We start from the raw sequence: 20,950 nt of genomic DNA, 5'->3' as shown, positions 1-20,950 counted from the left end.
GCGAGAACTTGACCCTGCCCCAGCCTTGTCCCAGACCTGGCCATGGCCCTGCCCCTGCCCTGGGCCGGCGCTGGCACTGGCATGGACCCTGGACCTGGCTCTTGGCTACTTAAGGCCATACCCTGGCCCAGCCCTCCTCCTGACCCTGTCCTGGCCCTAATTTGCGCTAACCCTATCCTGGCATGCTATTCTGGCCCCACCCCTGACCCTGTCTCTGTCCTGGCTCTAGCTAAGTTGGCCATGGCCGTGTTCCTGACATTGCCCTTTCCTGGTCCTGGCCCTGGCCCTGCCCCGGCCCTGCCCCGGCCCTGCCCCGGCCCTGGTCTGAACCCCGGCCCTGCAATGGACCTGCCTTGGCCCTGCCTATACCCTGCCTCTGGCCCTACCTCTGCCCTGGCCATACCCTTGCTCTGGCCTGGACTCTGATCCTGGTCCTTGTCCTGCCCCAGCTGTGGCCCTGGCCCTGCCCTGCCTGTACCCTGTTCTATCCTGGGCTGGCCCTGCCGTTGCCTGGTCTTGCTCTTGCCCTGCCCTAGCCTGCCTTGCTTGTGCCCTAGATCTGCCCCGGCCTTTGCTCTTGTCTTGGTTCTAGCACTGACTCAGCCGTGGACCTTCCCTGACCTTGCCTCAGCCCTGGCACTGCCCTGGCCTTGCCTTGGCATTTGCCCTACTCTCTCTAATGCCTGGCTCTGGTCCTGCCTTGCTCTGCTCTTGTTCTGTCGTGGCACAGCCCTGGCCCTGGCCCTGGCCCTGGTCCTGCCCTTATGCAGGCCTGCCCCTGCCACTGCTCTGGCTTTGACCTGGACCTTGGCCATACAGTGACCCTGCCTTGACCCTTTCCTGGCCCTGGCCTGGAACGTGGCCTTGCCAAGGACTCGCCCTGGCTCTGTCATGGCCCTGGCGTTTTCTTGGATTTGGATGTGCCCTGTCCCTTATTTGCCCCGGCCCTTCCCTGATTCTGCCCTTGCACTTCTCTGGGGTAGGGGGACAGGGTCAGGACCAGTCCAGGGCAGGGTCAGGACCAGGGTAGGGCCTTGGTAAGGCCTGAAGATGGGAAGGGCCAGGGCAGCGGCAGGGCCAGGGAAGGGTGTTAAGTTGAGGCTCTTAATGCTACCTCCCCTCGCATCTTCCTCTAGGCTTTTGTGGCTTTGCCCGCCCAGCTGCTCTGTGCCAGGAGGAGGAGGAGACACCTGTAGCCTGTGACACCACGGCTTGCCTCGCTGAGGGTGGGTGGCAGTGACGGAGACTGCAGCGTGCTGGAACGGTAGGAGAGTGACCACGCTAGGAGGTCAGGCGGCTGCAGCCAGGGTTGGGGGTGAGGCTTACAGCGATGGCCGGGCTGCGGCAGTGGCCAGGTGGTAGAAGCCTTGTAGGGTGGGCTGTTGCATTGGCAATGGGCCTGGCTTTGCCCTGCCACTGCCGTGGACCTGGCCCTGTACTGCCCTGCCTTGCCCTGGCCCTGCCCTACCCTACTGTTACGTGGACTGTCTCGGCCCTGCCCTGCTCCGATCCCATCCTGGTTTTGCCTTTGCACTGGCCTTTCCCTGAACCTGTGCTGGCCCGGCCTTGGCTCTGGCCCTGCCTCTTGTCCTGACCCTGGTCCTGTCATGGCACTGGCCCTGCTAGTGGTCATGGTCCTGCTCCTGTTCTGGCCTTGACCTGGCCTTGGACGTGTCCTGGCCCAGATTTGTTCTGGCCCTGCCTTGGCCCATCCCTGCCCTGGCCCCACCGTGGCCCTGCCTGTTGTGCCCTCTCCTGGCACTGACTTTGCCCTGTCATGGCTCAGTGGTGCCATTGACCTGCCTTACACTGCCCTGGTTGTGCCCTGGCCCTGCCTGGCACTGGCCTCTCCCTGGACCTGCTCTGACCCTGCCTTGGCCTTTGCCCTGTCCTCACTATGGCCTGGCCCTGGCCTTGTTCTGGCTTAGCCCGGGCCCTGGCCCTAGCCCTGGTCCTACCGTATCCCTGGCCTTGCCCTTATCCAGACCCTGCCCCTGCCTCTGCCCTGGCCCTGGCCTGGAACCTGGTCCTGTCAAGGACTTGGCCTGACTCTGCCATGGCCCTGGCCCTGCTCTGCCTTGGTCCTGGCCCTGACCCAGACCCTTTCCTGGCTGTGCCCTGGCCATGGCCTTTCCCTGGCCCTGAGTTGGCAGTGGTCTGCCCCTGGTCTTGCCACCACCCTACCCTGCCATGCACTGGATGTGTCATCAGCCTGCCCTGGCCCTACCTTGTCCCTCACCCTAGTCTTCGCTAGGCCCTGCTCTGGACCTGGCCCTAACCCAGACCTGGCCCTGACCCTGGCCCTGGCCTTTGTCCTTCATAGCCCTGGCCCTGAAGTGGACTTGGAGGTGTCCTGGCCCTGGAGTGACCTGGCTCTGCCTTGGCGTGTCCTTGTCCTGCCCCTACCATCACCTTGCCCTGTTCTGCCCTGTCCTAGTACTGACCCGGCTGTGGCATTGCCCTGCCCTACCCTGCCTTGGCTGTGCCCTGGCTCGATTCCGGCCCTGGCCCCGCCCTGTGCATGCCATGACACTACCTCAGACTTGGCACTAGCCTGGTCCTTTCCTGGCATGAGCCCTGCTCTTTCTATGGACCGCCTTTGGTCGTGTCCTGCGCTGGCCATTCCATGCCCTGCCCTGCCCTGACTCAGCCCTGGCCTTGGCATTGCCCTTGGTCCTGCCATATTTCTTGCCCTGTCCCTATCCTGGCCTTGGCCCTGACCCTTACCTTGCTCTGGCCCTGTCCTTGCCCTTACGCAGCCCCTGGCCCTGTCATGGACCTGCCCTGGACCTGTCCTGGCCCTGGCCCTGCCCTGCTTCAGACTTTGCCCTGGTTCACCCCTGGCCTTGACCGTGAAATACCTGACCCTACCCTGGCCTTGCACTGCCCTGGCCCTTGCCCTGACTCTGGTCCTGTCACTGGAGAAGCCCCCGCCCTGTTGCTCTTCTTCCCATGGCCCAGACACTGCCTTGGCCCTGCCCTGACACTGTCCTGGACCCTGGCTGTGCCGAGAACCTGCACTGTTGTTGCCCTTGTTTTGCTCCTGTCCCGAACCTGGTCCTGCCCAGGCCATGGCCATGGCCCTGTCCCTGCCCTGGCTGTTCCCTGGCCCTGCTCAGGTCTTGGCACTGTCCTGGCCCTGGCCTGCCTTGGCCCTATGCTTTCCTGGCCCTGCCTTGCCTGCCCTGGTCCTGCCTTGGCCGTACTCTAGCTTTGACCCTGCGCTGGCCCTACCTTGGCCTTCACCCTAGCCTTGCCTGGGCGCTGTGCTGGACCTGGCCATAGCACAGACCTGGTTGTGGCCCTGGCCCTGCCATGGCCCTGTCCCAGACCCTAGCCCTGCCAGGTACCTGTCCTGGCCCTGCTTTGGGCCTGGCTTTGTCCTTGGTTCTTAGATGACCCTGGCCCTGCCCCTGCCCCTGCCCTTCCCCTGGCACTGGCCTTGGACATGTCCGTGGTCCTAACCCCGGCCCTGCCCTGGAGCTGTCACTGTCTTGGCCCTGCCTTGGCCCTGGCCCTGGCCCTGGCCCTGGCCCTGCCACAGCCATAGACCTGCCCTGGTTGGTCATGCCCTGCCTTTACCCAGTGCTACCCTGGGCCTGCTCCACCCTGCCCTGGCTCTGCCCTGCTTTTGGCCCCGCCCTGACCCCGCCTTGGCCCTCACACTGGCCCTAGAGCAAACCTGGTCCTTGCTCTGGCCTTGGCCCGGCATTGACCACTGCTCCTGACCCTGGTCGTGCCATGGCCCTGGCCCTGGCCCTGGCCTGACCCTGGCCCTGAAGTGTATTTGAAGGTATCCTGTCCCTGGTTTAATCTTGCTCTGCCTTCGCGCGTCCCTCTCCTGGCCCTACCATGGCCCTGCCCCTTCCCTGGCTCTGCCCTGGTCTTGTGCTTACCCTGAGCGAGAACTTGACCCTGCCCCAGCCTTGTCCCAGACCTGGCCATGGCCCTGCCCCTGCCCTGGGCCGGCGCTGGCACTGGCATGGACCCTGGACCTGGCTCTTGGCTACTTAAGGCCATACCCTGGCCCAGCCCTCCTCCTGACCCTGTCCTGGCCCTAATTTGCGCTGACCCTATCCTGGCATGCTATTCTGGCCCCACCCCTGACCCTGTCTCTGTCCTGGCTCTAGCTAAGTTGGCCATGGCCGTGTTCCTGACATTGCCCTTTCCTGGTCCTGGCCCTGGCCCTGCCCCGGCCCTGCCCCGGCCCTGCCCCGGCCCTGGTCTGAACCCCGGCCCTGCAATGGACCTGCCTTGGCCCTGCCTATACCCTGCCTCTGGCCCTACCTCTGCCCTGGCCATACCCTTGCTCTGGCCTGGACTCTGATCCTGGTCCTTGTCCTGCCCCAGCTGTGGCCCTGGCCCTGCCCTGCCTGTACCCTGTTCTATCCTGGGCTGGCCCTGCCGTTGCCTGGTCTTGCTCTTGCCCTGCCCTAGCCTGCCTTGCTTGTGCCCTAGATCTGCCCCGGCCTTTGCTCTTGTCTTGGTTCTAGCACTGACTCAGCCGTGGACCTTCCCTGACCTTGCCTCAGCCCTGGCACTGCCCTGGCCTTGCCTTGGCATTTGCCCTACTCTCTCTAATGCCTGGCTCTGGTCCTGCCTTGCTCTGCTCTTGTTCTGTCGTGGCACAGCCCTGGCCCTGGCCCTGGCCCTGGTCCTGCCCTTATGCAGGCCTGCCCCTGCCACTGCTCTGGCTTTGACCTGGACCTTGGCCATACAGTGACCCTGCCTTGACCCTTTCCTGGCCCTGGCCTGGAACGTGGCCTTGCCAAGGACTCGCCCTGGCTCTGTCATGGCCCTGGCGTTTTCTTGGATTTGGATGTGCCCTGTCCCTTATTTGCCCCGGCCCTTCCCTGATTCTGCCCTTGCACTTCTCTGGGGTAGGGGGACAGGGTCAGGACCAGTCCAGGGCAGGGTCAGGACCAGGGTAGGGCCTTGGTAAGGCCTGAAGATGGGAAGGGCCAGGGCAGCGGCAGGGCCAGGGAAGGGTGTTAAGTTGAGGCTCTTAATGCTACCTCCCCTCGCATCTTCCTCTAGGCTTTTGTGGCTTTGCCCGCCCAGCTGCTCTGTGCCAGGAGGAGGAGGAGACACCTGGAGCCTGTGACACCACGGCTTGCCTCGCTGAGGGTGGGTGGCAGTGACGGAGACTGCAGCGTGCTGGAACGGTAGGAGAGTGACCACGCTAGGAGGTCAGGCGGCTGCAGCCAGGGTTGGGGGTGAGGCTTACAGCGATGGCCGGGCTGCGGCAGTGGCCAGGTGGTAGAAGCCTTGTAGGGTGGGCTGTTGCATTGGCAATGGGCCTGGCTTTGCCCTGCCACTGCCGTGGACCTGGCCCTGTACTGCCCTGCCTTGCCCTGGCCCTGCCCTACCCTACTGTTACGTGGACTGTCTCGGCCCTGCCCTGCTCCGATCCCATCCTGGTTTTGCCTTTGCACTGGCCTTTCCCTGAACCTGTGCTGGCCCGGCCTTGGCTCTGGCCCTGCCTCTTGTCCTGACCCTGGTCCTGTCATGGCACTGGCCCTGCTAGTGGTCATGGTCCTGCTCCTGTTCTGGCCTTGACCTGGCCTTGGACGTGTCCTGGCCCAGATTTGTTCTGGCCCTGCCTTGGCCCATCCCTGCCCTGGCCCCACCGTGGCCCTGCCTGTTGTGCCCTCTCCTGGCACTGACTTTGCCCTGTCATGGCTCAGTGGTGCCATTGACCTGCCTTACACTGCCCTGGTTGTGCCCTGGCCCTGCCTGGCACTGGCCTCTCCCTGGACCTGCTCTGACCCTGCCTTGGCCTTTGCCCTGTCCTCACTATGGCCTGGCCCTGGCCTTGTTCTGGCTTAGCCCGGGCCCTGGCCCTAGCCCTGGTCCTACCGTATCCCTGGCCTTGCCCTTATCCAGACCCTGCCCGTGCCTCTGCCCTGGCCCTGGCCTGGAACCTGGTCCTGTCAAGGACTTGGCCTGACTCTGCCATGGCCCTGGCCCTGCTCTGCCTTGGTCCTGGCCCTGACCCAGACCCTTTCCTGGCTGTGCCCTGGCCATGGCCTTTCCCTGGCCCTGAGTTGGCAGTGGTCTGCCCCTGGTCTTGCCACCACCCTACCCTGCCATGCACTGGATGTGTCATCAGCCTGCCCTGGCCCTACCTTGTCCCTCACCCTAGTCTTCGCTAGGCCCTGCTCTGGACCTGGCCCTAACCCAGACCTGGCCCTGACCCTGGCCCTGGCCTTTGTCCTTCATAGCCCTGGCCCTGAAGTGGACTTGGAGGTGTCCTGGCCCTGGAGTGACCTGGCTCTGCCTTGGCGTGTCCTTGTCCTGCCCCTACCATCACCTTGCCCTGTTCTGCCCTGTCCTAGTACTGACCCGGCTGTGGCATTGCCCTGCCCTACCCTGCCTTGGCTGTGCCCTGGCTCGATTCCGGCCCTGGCCCCGCCCTGTGCATGCCATGACACTACCTCAGACTTGGCACTAGCCTGGTCCTTTCCTGGCATGAGCCCTGCTCTTTCTATGGACCGCCTTTGGTCGTGTCCTGCGCTGGCCATTCCATGCCCTGCCCTGCCCTGACTCAGCCCTGGCCTTGGCATTGCCCTTGGTCCTGCCATATTTCTTGCCCTGTCCCTATCCTGGCCTTGGCCCTGACCCTTACCTTGCTCTGGCCCTGTCCTTGCCCTTACGCAGCCCCTGGCCCTGTCATGGACCTGCCCTGGACCTGTCCTGGCCCTGGCCCTGCCCTGCTTCAGACTTTGCCCTGGTTCACCCCTGGCCTTGACCGTGAAATGCCTGACCCTACCCTGGCCTTGCACTGCCCTGGCCCTTGCCCTGACTCTGGTCCTGTCACTGGAGAAGCCCCCGCCCTGTTGCTCTTCTTCCCATGGCCCAGACACTGCCTTGGCCCTGCCCTGACACTGTCCTGGACCCTGGCTGTGCCGAGAACCTGCACTGTTGTTGCCCTTGTTTTGCTCCTGTCCCGAACCTGGTCCTGCCCAGGCCATGGCCATGGCCCTGTCCCTGCCCTGGCTGTTCCCTGGCCCTGCTCAGGTCTTGGCACTGTCCTGGCCCTGGCCTGCCTTGGCCCTATGCTTCCCTGGCCCTGCCTTGCCTGCCCTGGTCCTGCCTTGGCCGTACTCTAGCTTTGACCCTGCGCTGGCCCTACCTTGGCCTTCACCCTAGCCTTGCCTGGGCGCTGTGCTGGACCTGGCCATAGCACAGACCTGGTTGTGGCCCTGGCCCTGCCATGGCCCTGTCCCAGACCCTAGCCCTGCCAGGTACCTGTCCTGGCCCTGCTTTGGGCCTGGCTTTGTCCTTGGTTCTTAGATGACCCTGGCCCTGCCCCTGCCCCTGCCCTTCCCCTGGCACTGACCTTGGACATGTCCGTGGTCCTAACCCCGGCCCTGCCCTGGAGCTGTCACTGTCTTGGCCCTGCCTTGGCCCTGGCCCTGGCCCTGGCCCTGGCCCTGGCCCTGCCACAGCCATAGACCTGCCCTGGTTGGTCATGCCCTGCCTTTACCCAGTGCTACCCTGGGCCTGCTCCACCCTGCCCTGGCTCTGCCCTGCTTTTGGCCCCGCCCTGACCCCGCCTTGGCCCTCACACTGGCCCTAGAGCAAACCTGGTCCTTGCTCTGGCCTTGGCCCGGCATTGACCACTGCTCCTGACCCTGGTCGTGCCATGGCCCTGGCCCTGGCCCTGGCCTGACCCTGGCCCTGAAGTGTATTTGAAGGTATCCTGTCCCTGGTTTAATCTTGCTCTGCCTTCGCGCGTCCCTCTCCTGGCCCTACCATGGCCCTGCCCCTTCCCTGGCTCTGCCCTGGTCTTGTGCTTACCCTGAGCGAGAACTTGACCCTGCCCCAGCCTTGTCCCAGACCTGGCCATGGCCCTGCCCCTGCCCTGGGCCGGCGCTGGCACTGGCATGGACCCTGGACCTGGCTCTTGGCTACTTAAGGTCATACCCTGGCCCAGCCCTCCTCCTGACCCTGTCCTGGCCCTAATTTGCGCTGACCCTATCCTGGCATGCTATTCTGGCCCCACCCCTGACCCTGTCTCTGTCCTGGCCCTAGCTAAGTTGGCCATGGCCGTGTTCCTGACATTGCCCTTTCCTGGTCCTGGCCCTGGCCCTGCCCCGGCCCTGCCCCGGCCCTGGTCTGAACCCCGGCCCTGCAATGGACCTGCCTTGGCCCTGCCTATACCCTGCCTCTGGCCCTACCTCTGCCCTGGCCATACCCTTGCTCTGGCCTGGACTCTGATCCTGGTCCTTGTCCTGCCCCAGCTGTGGCCCTGGCCCTGCCCTGCCTGTATCCTGTTCTATCCTGGGCTGGCCCTGCCGTTGCCTGGTCTTGCTCTTGCCCTGCCCTAGCCTGCCTTGCTTGTGCCCTAGATCTGCCCCGGCCTTTGCTCTTGTCTTGGTTCTAGCACTGACTCAGCCGTGGACCTTCCCTGACCTTGCCTCAGCCCTGGCACTGCCCTGGCCTTGCCTTGGCATTTGCCCTACTCTCTCTAATGCCTGGCTCTGGTCCTGCCTTGCTCTGCTCTTGTTCTGTCGTGGCACAGCCCTGGCCCTGGCCCTGGCCCTGGTCCTGCCCTTATGCAGGCCTGCCCCTGCCACTGCTCTGGCTTTGACCTGGACCTTGGCCATACAGTGACCCTGCCTTGACCCTTTCCTGGCCCTGGCCTGGAACGTGGCCTTGCCAAGGACTCGCCCTGGCTCTGTCATGGCCCTGGCGTTTTCTTGGATTTGGATGTGCCCTGTCCCTTATTTGCCCCGGCCCTTCCCTGATTCTGCCCTTGCACTTCTCTGGGGTAGGGGGACAGGGTCAGGACCAGTCCAGGGCAGGGTCAGGACCAGGGTAGGGCCTTGGTAAGGCCTGAAGATGGGAAGGGCCAGGGCAGCGGCAGGGCCAGGGAAGGGTGTTAAGTTGAGGCTCTTAATGCTACCTCCCCTCGCATCTTCCTCTAGGCTTTTGTGGCTTTGCCCGCTCAGCTGCTCTGTGCCAGGAGGAGGAGGAGACACCTGTAGCCTGTGACACCACGGCTTGCCTCGCTGAGGGTGGGTGGCAGTGACGGAGACTGCAGCGTGCTGGAACGGTAGGAGAGTGACCACGCTAGGAGGTCAGGCGGCTGCAGCCAGGGTTGGGGGTGAGGCTTACAGCGATGGCCGGGCTGCGGCAGTGGCCAGGTGGTAGAAGCCTTGTAGGGTGGGCTGTTGCATTGGCAATGGGCCTGGCTTTGCCCTGCCACTGCCGTGGACCTGGCCCTGTACTGCCCTGCCTTGTCCTGGCCCTGCCCTACCCTACTGTTACGTGGACTGTCTCGGCCCTGCCCTGCTCCGATCCCATCCTGGTTTTGCCTTTGCACTGGCCTTTCCCTGAACCTGTGCTGGCCCGGCCTTGGCTCTGGCCCTGCCTCTTGTCCTGACTCTGGTCCTGTCATGGCACTGGCCCTGCTAGTGGTCATGGTCCTGCTCCTGTTCTGGCCTTGACCTGGCCTTGGACGTGTCCTGGCCCAGATTTGTTCTGGCCCTGCCTTGGCCCATCCCTGCCCTGGCCCCACCGTGGCCCTGCCTGTTGCGCCCTCTCCTGGCACTGACTTTGCCCTGTCATGGCTCAGTGGTGCCATTGACCTGCCTTACACTGCCCTGGTTGTGCCCTGGCCCTGCCTGGCACTGGCCTCTCCCTGGACCTGCTCTGACCCTGCCTTGGCCTTTGCCCTGTCCTCACTATGGCCTGGCCCTGGCCTTGTTCTGGCTTAGCCCGGGCCCTGGCCCTAGCCCTGGTCCTACCGTATCCCTGGCCTTGCCCTTATCCAGACCCTGCCCCTGCCTCTGCCCTGGCCCTGGCCTGGAACCTGGTCCTGTCAAGGACTTGGCCTGACTCTGCCATGGCCCTGGCCCTGCTCTGCCTTGGTCCTGGCCCTGACCCAGACCCTTTCCTGGCTGTGCCCTGGCCATGGCCTTTCCCTGGCCCTGAGTTGGCAGTGGTCTGCCCCTGGTCTTGCCACCACCCTACCCTGCCATGCACTGGATGTGTCATCAGCCTGCCCTGGCCCTACCTTGTCCCTCACCCTAGTCTTCGCTAGGCCCTGCTCTGGACCTGGCCCTAACCCAGACCTGGCCCTGACCCTGGCCCTGGCCTTTGTCCTTCATAGCCCTGGCCCTGAAGTGGACTTGGAGGTGTCCTGGCCCTGGAGTGACCTGGCTCTGCCTTGGCGTGTCCTTGTCCTGCCCCTACCATCACCTTGCCCTGTTCTGCCCTGTCCTAGTACTGACCCGGCTGTGGCATTGCCCTGCCCTACCCTGCCTTGGCTGTGCCCTGGCTCGATTCCGGCCCTGGCCCCGCCCTGTGCATGCCATGACACTACCTCAGACTTGGCACTAGCCTGGTCCTTTCCTGGCATGAGCCCTGCTCTTTCTATGGACCGCCTTTGGTCGTGTCCTGCGCTGGCCATTCCATGCCCTGCCCTGCCCTGACTCAGCCCTGGCCTTGGCATTGCCCTTGGTCCTGCCATATTTCTTGCCCTGTCCCTATCCTGGCCTTGGCCCTGACCCTTACCTTGCTCTGGCCCTGTCCTTGCCCTTACGCAGCCCCTGGCCCTGTCATGGACCTGCCCTGGACCTGTCCTGGCCCTGGCCCTGCCCTGCTTCAGACTTTGCCCTGGTTCACCCCTGGCCTTGACCGTGAAATGCCTGACCCTACCCTGGCCTTGCACTGCCCTGGCCCTTGCCCTGACTCTGGTCCTGTCACTGGAGAAGCCCCCGCCCTGTTGCTCTTCTTCCCATGGCCCAGACACTGCCTTGGCCCTGCCCTGACACTGTCCTGGACCCTGGCTGTGCCGAGAACCTGCACTGTTGTTGCCCTTGTTTTGCTCCTGTCCCGAACCTGGTCCTGCCCAGGCCATGGCCATGGCCCTGTCCCTGCCCTGGCTGTTCCCTGGCCCTGCTCAGGTCTTGGCACTGTCCTGGCCCTGGCCTGCCTTGGCCCTATGCTTCCCTGGCCCTGCCTTGCCTGCCCTGGTCCTGCCTTGGCCGTACTCTAGCTTTGACCCTGCGCTGGCCCTACCTTGGCCTTCACCCTAGCCTTGCCTGGGCGCTGTGCTGGACCTGGCCATAGCACAGACCTGGTTGTGGCCCTGGCCCTGCCATGGCCCTGTCCCAGACCCTAGCCCTGCCAGGTACCTGTCCTGGCCCTGCTTTGGGCCTGGCTTTGTCCTTGGTTCTTAGATGACCCTGGCCCTGCCCCTGCCCCTGCCCTTCCCCTGGCACTGGCCTTGGACATGTCCGTGGTCCTAACCCCGGCCCTGCCCTGGAGCTGTCACTGTCTTGGCCCTGCCTTGGCCCTGGCCCTGGCCCTGGCCCTGGCCCTGGCCCTGCCACAGCCATAGACCTGCCCTGGTTGGTCATGCCCTGCCTTTACCCAGTGCTACCCTGGGCCTGCTCCACCCTGCCCTGGCTCTGCCCTGCTTTTGGCCCCGCCCTGACCCCGCCTTGGCCCTCACACTGGCCCTAGAGCAAACCTGGTCCTTGCTCTGGCCTTGGCCCGGCATTGACCACTGCTCCTGACCCTGGTCGTGCCATGGCCCTGGCCCTGGCCCTGGCCTGACCCTGGCCCTGAAGTGTATTTGAAGGTATCCTGTCCCTGGTTTAATCTTGCTCTGCCTTCGCGCGTCCCTCTCCTGGCCCTACCATGGCCCTGCCCCTTCCCTGGCTGTGCCCTGGTCTTGTGCTTACCCTGAGCGAGAACTTGACCCTGCCCCAGCCTTGTCCCAGACCTGGCCATGGCCCTGCCCCTGCCCTGGGCCGGCGCTGGCACTGGCATGGACCCTGGACCTGGCTCTTGGCTACTTAAGGCCATACCCTGGCCCAGCCCTCCTCCTGACCCTGTCCTGGCCCTAATTTGCGCTGACCCTATCCTGGCATGCTATTCTGGCCCCACCCCTGACCCTGTCTCTGTCCTGGCTCTAGCTAAGTTGGCCATGGCCGTGTTCCTGACATTGCCCTTTCCTGGTCCTGGCCCTGGCCCTGCCCCGGCCCTGCCCCGGCCCTGCCCCGGCCCTGGTCTGAACCCCGGCCCTGCAATGGACCTGCCTTGGCCCTGCCTATACCCTGCCTCTGGCCCTACCTCTGCCCTGGCCATACCCTTGCTCTGGCCTGGACTCTGATCCTGGTCCTTGTCCTGCCCCAGCTGTGGCCCTGGCCCTGCCCTGCCTGTACCCTGTTCTATCCTGGGCTGGCCCTGCCGTTGCCTGGTCTTGCTCTTGCCCTGCCCTAGCCTGCCTTGCTTGTGCCCTAGATCTGCCCCGGCCTTTGCTCTTGTCTTGGTTCTAGCACTGACTCAGCCGTGGACCTTCCCTGACCTTGCCTCAGCCCTGGCACTGCCCTGGCCTTGCCTTGGCATTTGCCCTACTCTCTCTAATGCCTGGCTCTGGTCCTGCCTTGCTCTGCTCTTGTTCTGTCGTGGCACAGCCCTGGCCCTGGCCCTGGCCCTGGTCCTGCCCTTATGCAGGCCTGCCCCTGCCACTGCTCTGGCTTTGACCTGGACCTTGGCCATACAGTGACCCTGCCTTGACCCTTTCCTGGCCCTGGCCTGGAACGTGGCCTTGCCAAGGACTCGCCCTGGCTCTGTCATGGCCCTGGCGTTTTCTTGGATTTGGATGTGCCCTGTCCCTTATTTGCCCCGGCCCTTCCCTGATTCTGCCCTTGCACTTCTCTGGGGTAGGGGGACAGGGTCAGGACCAGTCCAGGGCAGGGTCAGGACCAGGGTAGGGCCTTGGTAAGGCCTGAAGATGGGAAGGGCCAGGGCAGCGGCAGGGCCAGGGAAGGGTGTTAAGTTGAGGCTCTTAATGCTACCTCCCCTCGCATCTTCCTCTAGGCTTTTGTGGCTTTGCCCGCCCAGCTGCTCTGTGCCAGGAGGAGGAGGAGACACCTGGAGCCTGAGACACCACGGCTTGCCTCGCTGAGGGTGGGTGGCAGTGACGGAGACTGCAGCGTGCTGGAACGGTAGGAGAGTGACCACGCTAGGAGGTCAGGCGGCTGCAGCCAGGGTTGGGGGTGAGGCTTACAGCGATGGCCGGGCTGCGGCAGTGGCCAGGTGGTAGAAGCCTTGTAGGGTGGGCTGTTGCATTGGCAATGGGCCTGGCTTTGCCCTGCCACTGCCGTGGACCTGGCCCTGTACTGCCCTGCCTTGCCCTGGCCCTGCCCTACCCTACTGTTACGTGGACTGTCTCGGCCCTGCCCTGCTCCGATCCCATCCTGGTTTTGCCTTTGCACTGGCCTTTCCCTGAACCTGTGCTGGCCCGGCCTTGGCTCTGGCCCTGCCTCTTGTCCTGACCCTGGTCCTGTCATGGCACTGGCCCTGCTAGTGGTCATGGTCCTGCTCCTGTTCTGGCCTTGACCTGGCCTTGGACGTGTCCTGGCCCAGATTTGTTCTGGCCCTGCCTTGGCCCATCCCTGCCCTGGCCCCACCGTGGCCCTGCCTGTTGTGCCCTCTCCTGGCACTGACTTTGCCCTGTCATGGCTCAGTGGTGCCATTGACCTGCCTTACACTGCCCTGGTTGTGCCCTGGCCCTGCCTGGCACTGGCCTCTCCCTGGACCTGCTCTGACCCTGCCTTGGCCTTTGCCCTGTCCTCACTATGGCCTGGCCCTGGCCTTGTTCTGGCTTAGCCCGGGCCCTGGCCCTAGCCCTGGTCCTACCGTATCCCTGGCCTTGCCCTTATCCAGACCCTGCCCGTGCCTCTGCCCTGGCCCTGGCCTGGAACCTGGTCCTGTCAAGGACTTGGCCTGACTCTGCCATGGCCCTGGCCCTGCTCTGCCTTGGTCCTGGCCCTGACCCAGACCCTTTCCTGGCTGTGCCCTGGCCATGGCCTTTCCCTGGCCCTGAGTTGGCAGTGGTCTGCCCCTGGTCTTGCCACCACCCTACCCTGCCATGCACTGGATGTGTCATCAGCCTGCCCTGGCCCTACCTTGTCCCTCACCCTAGTCTTCGCTAGGCCCTGCTCTGGACCTGGCCCTAACCCAGACCTGGCCCTGACCCTGGCCCTGGCCTTTGTCCTTCATAGCCCTGGCCCTGAAGTGGACTTGGAGGTGTCCTGGCCCTGGAGTGACCTGGCTCTGCCTTGGCGTGTCCTTGTCCTGCCCCTACCATCACCTTGCCCTGTTCTGCCCTGTCCTAGTACTGACCCGGCTGTGGCATTGCCCTGCCCTACCCTGCCTTGGCTGTGCCCTGGCTCGATTCCGGCCCTGGCCCCGCCCTGTGCATGCCATGACACTACCTCAGACTTGGCACTAGCCTGGTCCTTTCCTGGCATGAGCCCTGCTCTTTCTATGGACCGCCTTTGGTCGTGTCCTGCGCTGGCCATTCCATGCCCTGCCCTGCCCTGACTCAGCCCTGGCCTTGGCATTGCCCTTGGTCCTGCCATATTTCTTGCCCTGTCCCTATCCTGGCCTTGGCCCTGACCCTTACCTTGCTCTGGCCCTGTCCTTGCCCTTACGCAGCCCCTGGCCCTGTCATGGACCTGCCCTGGACCTGTCCTGGCCCTGGCCCTGCCCTGCTTCAGACTTTGCCCTGGTTCACCCCTGGCCTTGACCGTGAAATGCCTGACCCTACCCTGGCCTTGCACTGCCCTGGCCCTTGCCCTGACTCTGGTCCTGTCACTGGAGAAGCCCCCGCCCTGTTGCTCTTCTTCCCATGGCCCAGACACTGCCTTGGCCCTGCCCTGACACTGTCCTGGACCCTGGCTGTGCCGAGAACCTGCACTGTTGTTGCCCTTGTTTTGCTCCTGTCCCGAACCTGGTCCTGCCCAGGCCATGGCCATGGCCCTGTCCCTGCCCTGGCTGTTCCCTGGCCCTGCTCAGGTCTTGGCACTGTCCTGGCCCTGGCCTGCCTTGGCCCTATGCTTCCCTGGCCCTGCCTTGCCTGCCCTGGTCCTGCCTTGGCCGTACTCTAGCTTTGACCCTGCGCTGGCCCTACCTTGGCCTTCACCCTAGCCTTGCCTGGGCGCTGTGCTGGACCTGGCCATAGCACAGACCTGGTTGTGGCCCTGGCCCTGCCATGGCCCTGTCCCAGACCCTAGCCCTGCCAGGTACCTGTCCTGGCCCTGCTTTGGGCCTGGCTTTGTCCTTGGTTCTTAGATGACCCTGGCCCTGCCCCTGCCCCTGCCCTTCCCCTGGCACTGGCCTTGGACATGTCCGTGGTCCTAACCCCGGCCCTGCCCTGGAGCTGTCACTGTCTTGGCCCTGCCTTGGCCCTGGCCCTGGCCCTGGCCCTGGCCCTGGCCCTGCCACAGCCATAGACCTGCCCTGGTTGGTCATGCCCTGCCTTTACCCAGTGCTACCCTGGGCCTGCTCCACCCTGCCCTGGCTCTGCCCTGCTTTTGGCCCCGCCCTGACCCCGCCTTGGCCCTCACACTGGCCCTAGAGCAAACCTGGTCCTTGCTCTGGCCTTGGCCCGGCATTGACCACTGCTCCTGACCCTGGTCGTGCCATGGCCCTGGCCCTGGCCCTGGCCTGACCCTGGCCCTGAAGTGTATTTGAAGGTATCCTGTCCCTGGTTTAATCTTGCTCTGCCTTCGCGCGTCCCTCTCCTGGCCCTACCATGGCCCTGCCCCTTCCCTGGCTCTGCCCTGGTCTTGTGCTTACCCTGAGCGAGAACTTGACCCTGCCCCAGCCTTGTCCCAGACCTGGCCATGGCCCTGCCCCTGCCCTGGGCCGGCGCTGGCAGTGGCATGGACCCTGGACCTGGCTCTTGGCTACTTAAGGCCATACCCTGGCCCAGCCCTCCTCCTGACCCTGTCCTGGCCCTAATTTGCGCTGACCCTATCCTGGCATGCTATTCTGGCCCCACCCCTGACCCTGTCTCTGTCCTGGCCCTAGCTAAGTTGGCCATGGCCGTGTTCCTGACATTGTCCTTTCCTGGTCCTGGCCCTGGCCCTGCCCCGGCCCTGCCCCGGCCCTGGTCTGAACCCCGGCCCTGCAATGGACCTGCCTTGGCCCTGTCTATACCCTGCCTCTGGCCCTACCTCTGCCCTGGCCATACCCTTGCTCTGGCCTGGACTCTGATCCTGGTCCTTGTCCTGCCCCAGCTGTGGCCCTGGCCCTGCCCTGCCTGTACCCTGTTCTATCCTGGGCTGGCCCTGCCGTTGCCTGGTCTTGCTCTTGCCCTGCCCTAGCCTGCCTTGCTTGTGCCCTAGATCTGCCCCGGCCTTTGCTCTTGTCTTGGTTCTAGCACTGACTCAGCCGTGGACCTTCCCTGACTTTGCCTCAGCCCTGGCACTGCCCTGGCCTTGCCTTGGCATTTGCCCTACTCTCTCTAATGCCTGGCTCTGGTCCTGCCTTGCTCTGCTCTTGTTCTGTCGTGGCACAGCCCTGGCCCTGGCCCTGGCCCTGGTCCTGCCCTTATGCAGGCCTGCCCCTGCCACTGCTCTGGCTTTGACCTGGACCTTGGCCATACAGTGACCCTGCCTTGACCCTTTCCTGGCCCTGGCCTGGAACGTGGCCTTGCCAAGGACTCGCCCTGGCTCTGTCATGGCCCTGGCGTTTTCTTGGATTTGGATGTGCCCTGTCCCTTATTTGCCCCGGCCCTTCCCTGATTCTGCCCTTGCACTTCTCTGGGGTAGGGGGACAGGGTCAGGACCAGTCCAGGGCAGGGTCAGGACCAGGGTAGGGCCTTGGTAAGGCCTGAAGATGGGAAGGGCCAGGGCAGCGGCAGGGCCAGGGAAGGGTGTTAAGTTGAGGCTCTTAATGCTACCTCCCCTCGCATCTTCCTCTAGGCTTTTGTGGCTTTGCCCGCCCAGCTGCTCTGTGCCAGGAGGAGGAGGAGACACCTGGAGCCTGTGACACCACGGCTTGCCTCGCTGAGGGTGGGTGGCAGTGACGGAGACTGCAGCGTGCTGGAACGGTAGGAGAGTGACCACGCTAGGAGGTCAGGCGGCTGCAGCCAGGGTTGGGGGTGAGGCTTACAGCGATGGCCGGGCTGCGGCAGTGGCCAGGTGGTAGAAGCCTTGTAGGGTGGGCTGTTGCATTGGCAATGGGCCTGGCTTTGCCCTGCCACTGCCGTGGACCTGGCCCTGTACTGCCCTGCCTTGCCCTGGCCCTGCCCTACCCTACTGTTACGTGGACTGTCTCGGCCCTGCCCTGCTCCGATCCCATCCTGGTTTTGCCTTTGCACTGGCCTTTCCCTGAACCTGTGCTGGCCCGGCCTTGGCTCTGGCCCTGCCTCTTGTCCTGACCCTGGTCCTGTCATGGCACTGGCCCTGCTAGTGGTCATGGTCCTGCTCCTGTTCTGGCCTTGACCTGGCCTTGGACGTGTCCTGGCCCAGATTTGTTCTGGCCCTGCCTTGGCCCATCCCTGCCCTGGCCCCACCGTGGCCCTGCCTGTTGTGCCCTCTCCTGGCACTGACTTTGCCCTGTCATGGCTCAGTGGTGCCATTGACCTGCCTTACACTGCCCTGGTTGTGCCCTGGCCCTGCCTGGCACTGGCCTCTCCCTGGACCTGCTCTGACCCTGCCTTGGCCTTTGCCCTGTCCTCACTATGGCCTGGCCCTGGCCTTGTTCTGGCTTAGCCCGGGCCCTGGCCCTAGCCCTGGTCCTACCGTATCCCTGGCCTTGCCCTTATCCAGACCCTGCCCGTGCCTCTGCCCTGGCCCTGGCCTGGAACCTGGTCCTGTCAAGGACTTGGCCTGACTCTGCCATGGCCCTGGCCCTGCTCTGCCTTGGTCCTGGCCCTGACCCAGACCCTTTCCTGGCTGTGCCCTGGCCATGGCCTTTCCCTGGCCCTGAGTTGGCAGTGGTCTGCCCCTGGTCTTGCCACCACCCTACCCTGCCATGCACTGGATGTGTCATCAGCCTGCCCTGGCCCTACCTTGTCCCTCACCCTAGTCTTCGCTAGGCCCTGCTCTGGACCTGGCCCTAACCCAGACCTGGCCCTGACCCTGGCCCTGGCCTTTGTCCTTCATAGCCCTGGCCCTGAAGTGGACTTGGAGGTGTCCTGGCCCTGGAGTGACCTGGCTCTGCCTTGGCGTGTCCTTGTCCTGCCCCTACCATCACCTTGCCCTGTTCTGCCCTGTCCTAGTACTGACCCGGCTGTGGCATTGCCCTGCCCTACCCTGCCTTGGCTGTGCCCTGGCTCGATTCCGGCCCTGGCCCCGCCCTGTGCATGCCATGACACTACCTCAGACTTGGCACTAGCCTGGTCCTTTCCTGGCATGAGCCCTGCTCTTTCTATGGACCGCCTTTGGTCGTGTCCTGCGCTGGCCATTCCATGCCCTGCCCTGCCCTGACTCAGCCCTGGCCTTGGCATTGCCCTTGGTCCTGCCATATTTCTTGCCCTGTCCCTATCCTGGCCTTGGCCCTGACCCTTACCTTGCTCTGGCCCTGTCCTTGCCCTTACGCAGCCCCTGGCCCTGTCATGGACCTGCCCTGGACCTGTCCTGGCCCTGGCCCTGCCCTGCTTCAGACTTTGCCCTGGTTCACCCCTGGCCTTGACCGTGAAATGCCTGACCCTACCCTGGCCTTGCACTGCCCTGGCCCTTGCCCTGACTCTGGTCCTGTCACTGGAGAAGCCCCCGCCCTGTTGCTCTTCTTCCCATGGCCCAGACACTGCCTTGGCCCTGCCCTGACACTGTCCTGGACCCTGGCTGTGCCGAGAACCTGCACTGTTGTTGCCCTTGTTTTGCTCCTGTCCCGAACCTGGTCCTGCCCAGGCCATGGCCATGGCCCTGTCCCTGCCCTGGCTGTTCCCTGGCCCTGCTCAGGTCTTGGCACTGTCCTGGCCCTGGCCTGCCTTGGCCCTATGCTTCCCTGGCCCTGCCTTGCCTGCCCTGGTCCTGCCTTGGCCGTACTCTAGCTTTGACCCTGCGCTGGCCCTACCTTGGCCTTCACCCTAGCCTTGCCTGGGCGCTGTGCTGGACCTGGCCATAGCACAGACCTGGTTGTGGCCCTGGCCCTGCCATGGCCCTGTCCCAGACCCTAGCCCTGCCAGGTACCTGTCCTGGCCCTGCTTTGGGCCTGGCTTTGTCCTTGGTTCTTAGATGACCCTGGCCCTGCCCCTGCCCCTGCCCTTCCCCTGGCACTGGCCTTGGACATGTCCGTGGTCCTAACCCCGGCCCTGCCCTGGAGCTGTCACTGTCTTGGCCCTGCCTTGGCCCTGGCCCTGGCCCTGGCCCTGGCCCTGGCCCTGCCACAGCTATAGACCTGCCCTGGTTGGTCATGCTCTGCCTTTACCCAGTGCTACCCTGGGCCTGCTCCACCCTGCCCTGGCTCTGCCCTGCTTTTGGCCCCGCCCTGACCCCGCCTTGGCCCTCACACTGGCCCTAGAGCAAACCTGGTCCTTGCTCTGGCCTTGGCCCGGCATTGACCACTGCTCCTGACCCTGGTCGTGCCATGGCCCTGGCCCTGGCCCTGGCCTGACCCTGGCCCTGAAGTGTATTTGAAGGTATCCTGTCCCTGGTTTAATCTTGCTCTGCCTTCGCGCGTCCCTCTCCTGGCCCTACCATGGCCCTGCCCCTTCCCTGGCTGTGCCCTGGTCTTGTGCTTACCCTGAGCGAGAACTTGACCCTGCCCCAGCCTTGTCCCAGACCTGGCCATGGCCCTGCCCCTGCCCTGGGCCGGCGCTGGCACTGGCATGGACCCTGGACCTGGCTCTTGGCTACTTAAGGCCATACCCTGGCCCAGCCCTCCTCCTGACCCTGTCCTGGCCCTAATTTGCGCTGACCCTATCCTGGCATGCTATTCTGGCCCCACCCCTGACCCTGTCTCTGTCCTGGCTCTAGCTAAGTTGGCCATGGCCGTGTTCCTGACATTGCCCTTTCCTGGTCCTGGCCCTGGCCCTGCCCCGGCCCTGCCCCGGCCCTGCCCCGGCCCTGGTCTGAACCCCGGCCCTGCAATGGACCTGCCTTGGCCCTGCCTATACCCTGCCTCTGGCCCTACCTCTGCCCTGGCCATACCCTTGCTCTGGCCTGGACTCTGATCCTGGTCCTTGTCCTGCCCCAGCTGTGGCCCTGGCCCTGCCCTGCCTGTACCCTGTTCTATCCTGGGCTGGCCCTGCCGTTGCCTGGTCTTGCTCTTGCCCTGCCCTAGCCTGCCTTGCTTGTGCCCTAGATCTGCCCCGGCCTTTGCTCTTGTCTTGGTTCTAGCACTGACTCAGCCGTGGACCTTCCCTGACCTTGCCTCAGCCCTGGCACTGCCCTGGCCTTGCCTTGGCATTTGCCCTACTCTCTCTAATGCCTGGCTCTGGTCCTGCCTTGCTCTGCTCTTGTTCTGTCGTGGCACAGCCCTGGCCCTGGCCCTGGCCCTGGTCCTGCCCTTATGCAGGCCTGCCCCTGCCACTGCTCTGGCTTTGACCTGGACCTTGGCCATACAGTGACCCTGCCTTGACCCTTTCCTGGCCCTGGCCTGGAACGTGGCCTTGCCAAGGACTCGCCCTGGCTCTGTCATGGCCCTGGCGTTTTCTTGGATTTGGATGTGCCCTGTCCCTTATTTGCCCCGGCCCTTCCCTGATTCTGCCCTTGCACTTCTCTGGGGTAGGGGGACAGGGTCAGGACCAGTCCAGGGCAGGGTCAGGACCAGGGTAGGGCCTTGGTAAGGCCTGAAGATGGGAAGGGCCAGGGCAGCGGCAGGGCCAGGGAAGGGTGTTAAGTTGAGGCTCTAAATGCTACCTCCCCTCGCATCTTCCTCTAGGCTTTTGTGGCTTTGCCCGCCCAGCTGCTCTGTGCCAGGAGGAGGAGGAGACACCTGGAGCCTGAGACACCACGGCTTGCCTCGCTGAGGGTGGGTGGCAGTGACGGAGACTGCAGCGTGCTGGAACGGTAGGAGAGTGACCACGCTAGGAGGTCAGGCGGCTGCAGCCAGGGTTGGGGGTGAGGCTTACAGCGATGGCCGGGCTGCGGCAGTGGCCAGGTGGTAGAAGCCTTGTAGGGTGGGCTGTTGCATTGGCAATGGGCCTGGCTTTGCCCTGCCACTGCCGTGGACCTGGCCCTGTACTGCC

The 20,950-nt window shown here is 64.4% G+C and overlaps 1 long non-coding RNA gene across 1 annotated transcript; it reads left to right on the top strand.

Annotated features, from left to right (window-relative positions):
- The first annotated feature begins 1,118 nt into the window (after window positions 1-1,118).
- LOC139358548 (uncharacterized) lies at window positions 1,119-13,708 on the top strand. The gene is made up of 4 exons (XR_011613695.1): window positions 1,119-1,264; window positions 5,038-5,165; window positions 8,934-9,061; window positions 12,841-13,708. It is a non-coding gene; the product is annotated as an uncharacterized lncRNA (long non-coding RNA).
- The last annotated feature ends 7,242 nt before the right edge of the window (window positions 13,709-20,950 follow it).

Source organism: Macaca nemestrina, chromosome 15 (genome assembly GCF_043159975.1).
Source record: "Macaca nemestrina isolate mMacNem1 chromosome 15, mMacNem.hap1, whole genome shotgun sequence".
In the NCBI taxonomy this organism is placed as follows: Eukaryota; Metazoa; Chordata; class Mammalia; order Primates; family Cercopithecidae; genus Macaca; species Macaca nemestrina.
This window is presented reverse-complemented; position numbering and strand designations above follow the sequence as displayed.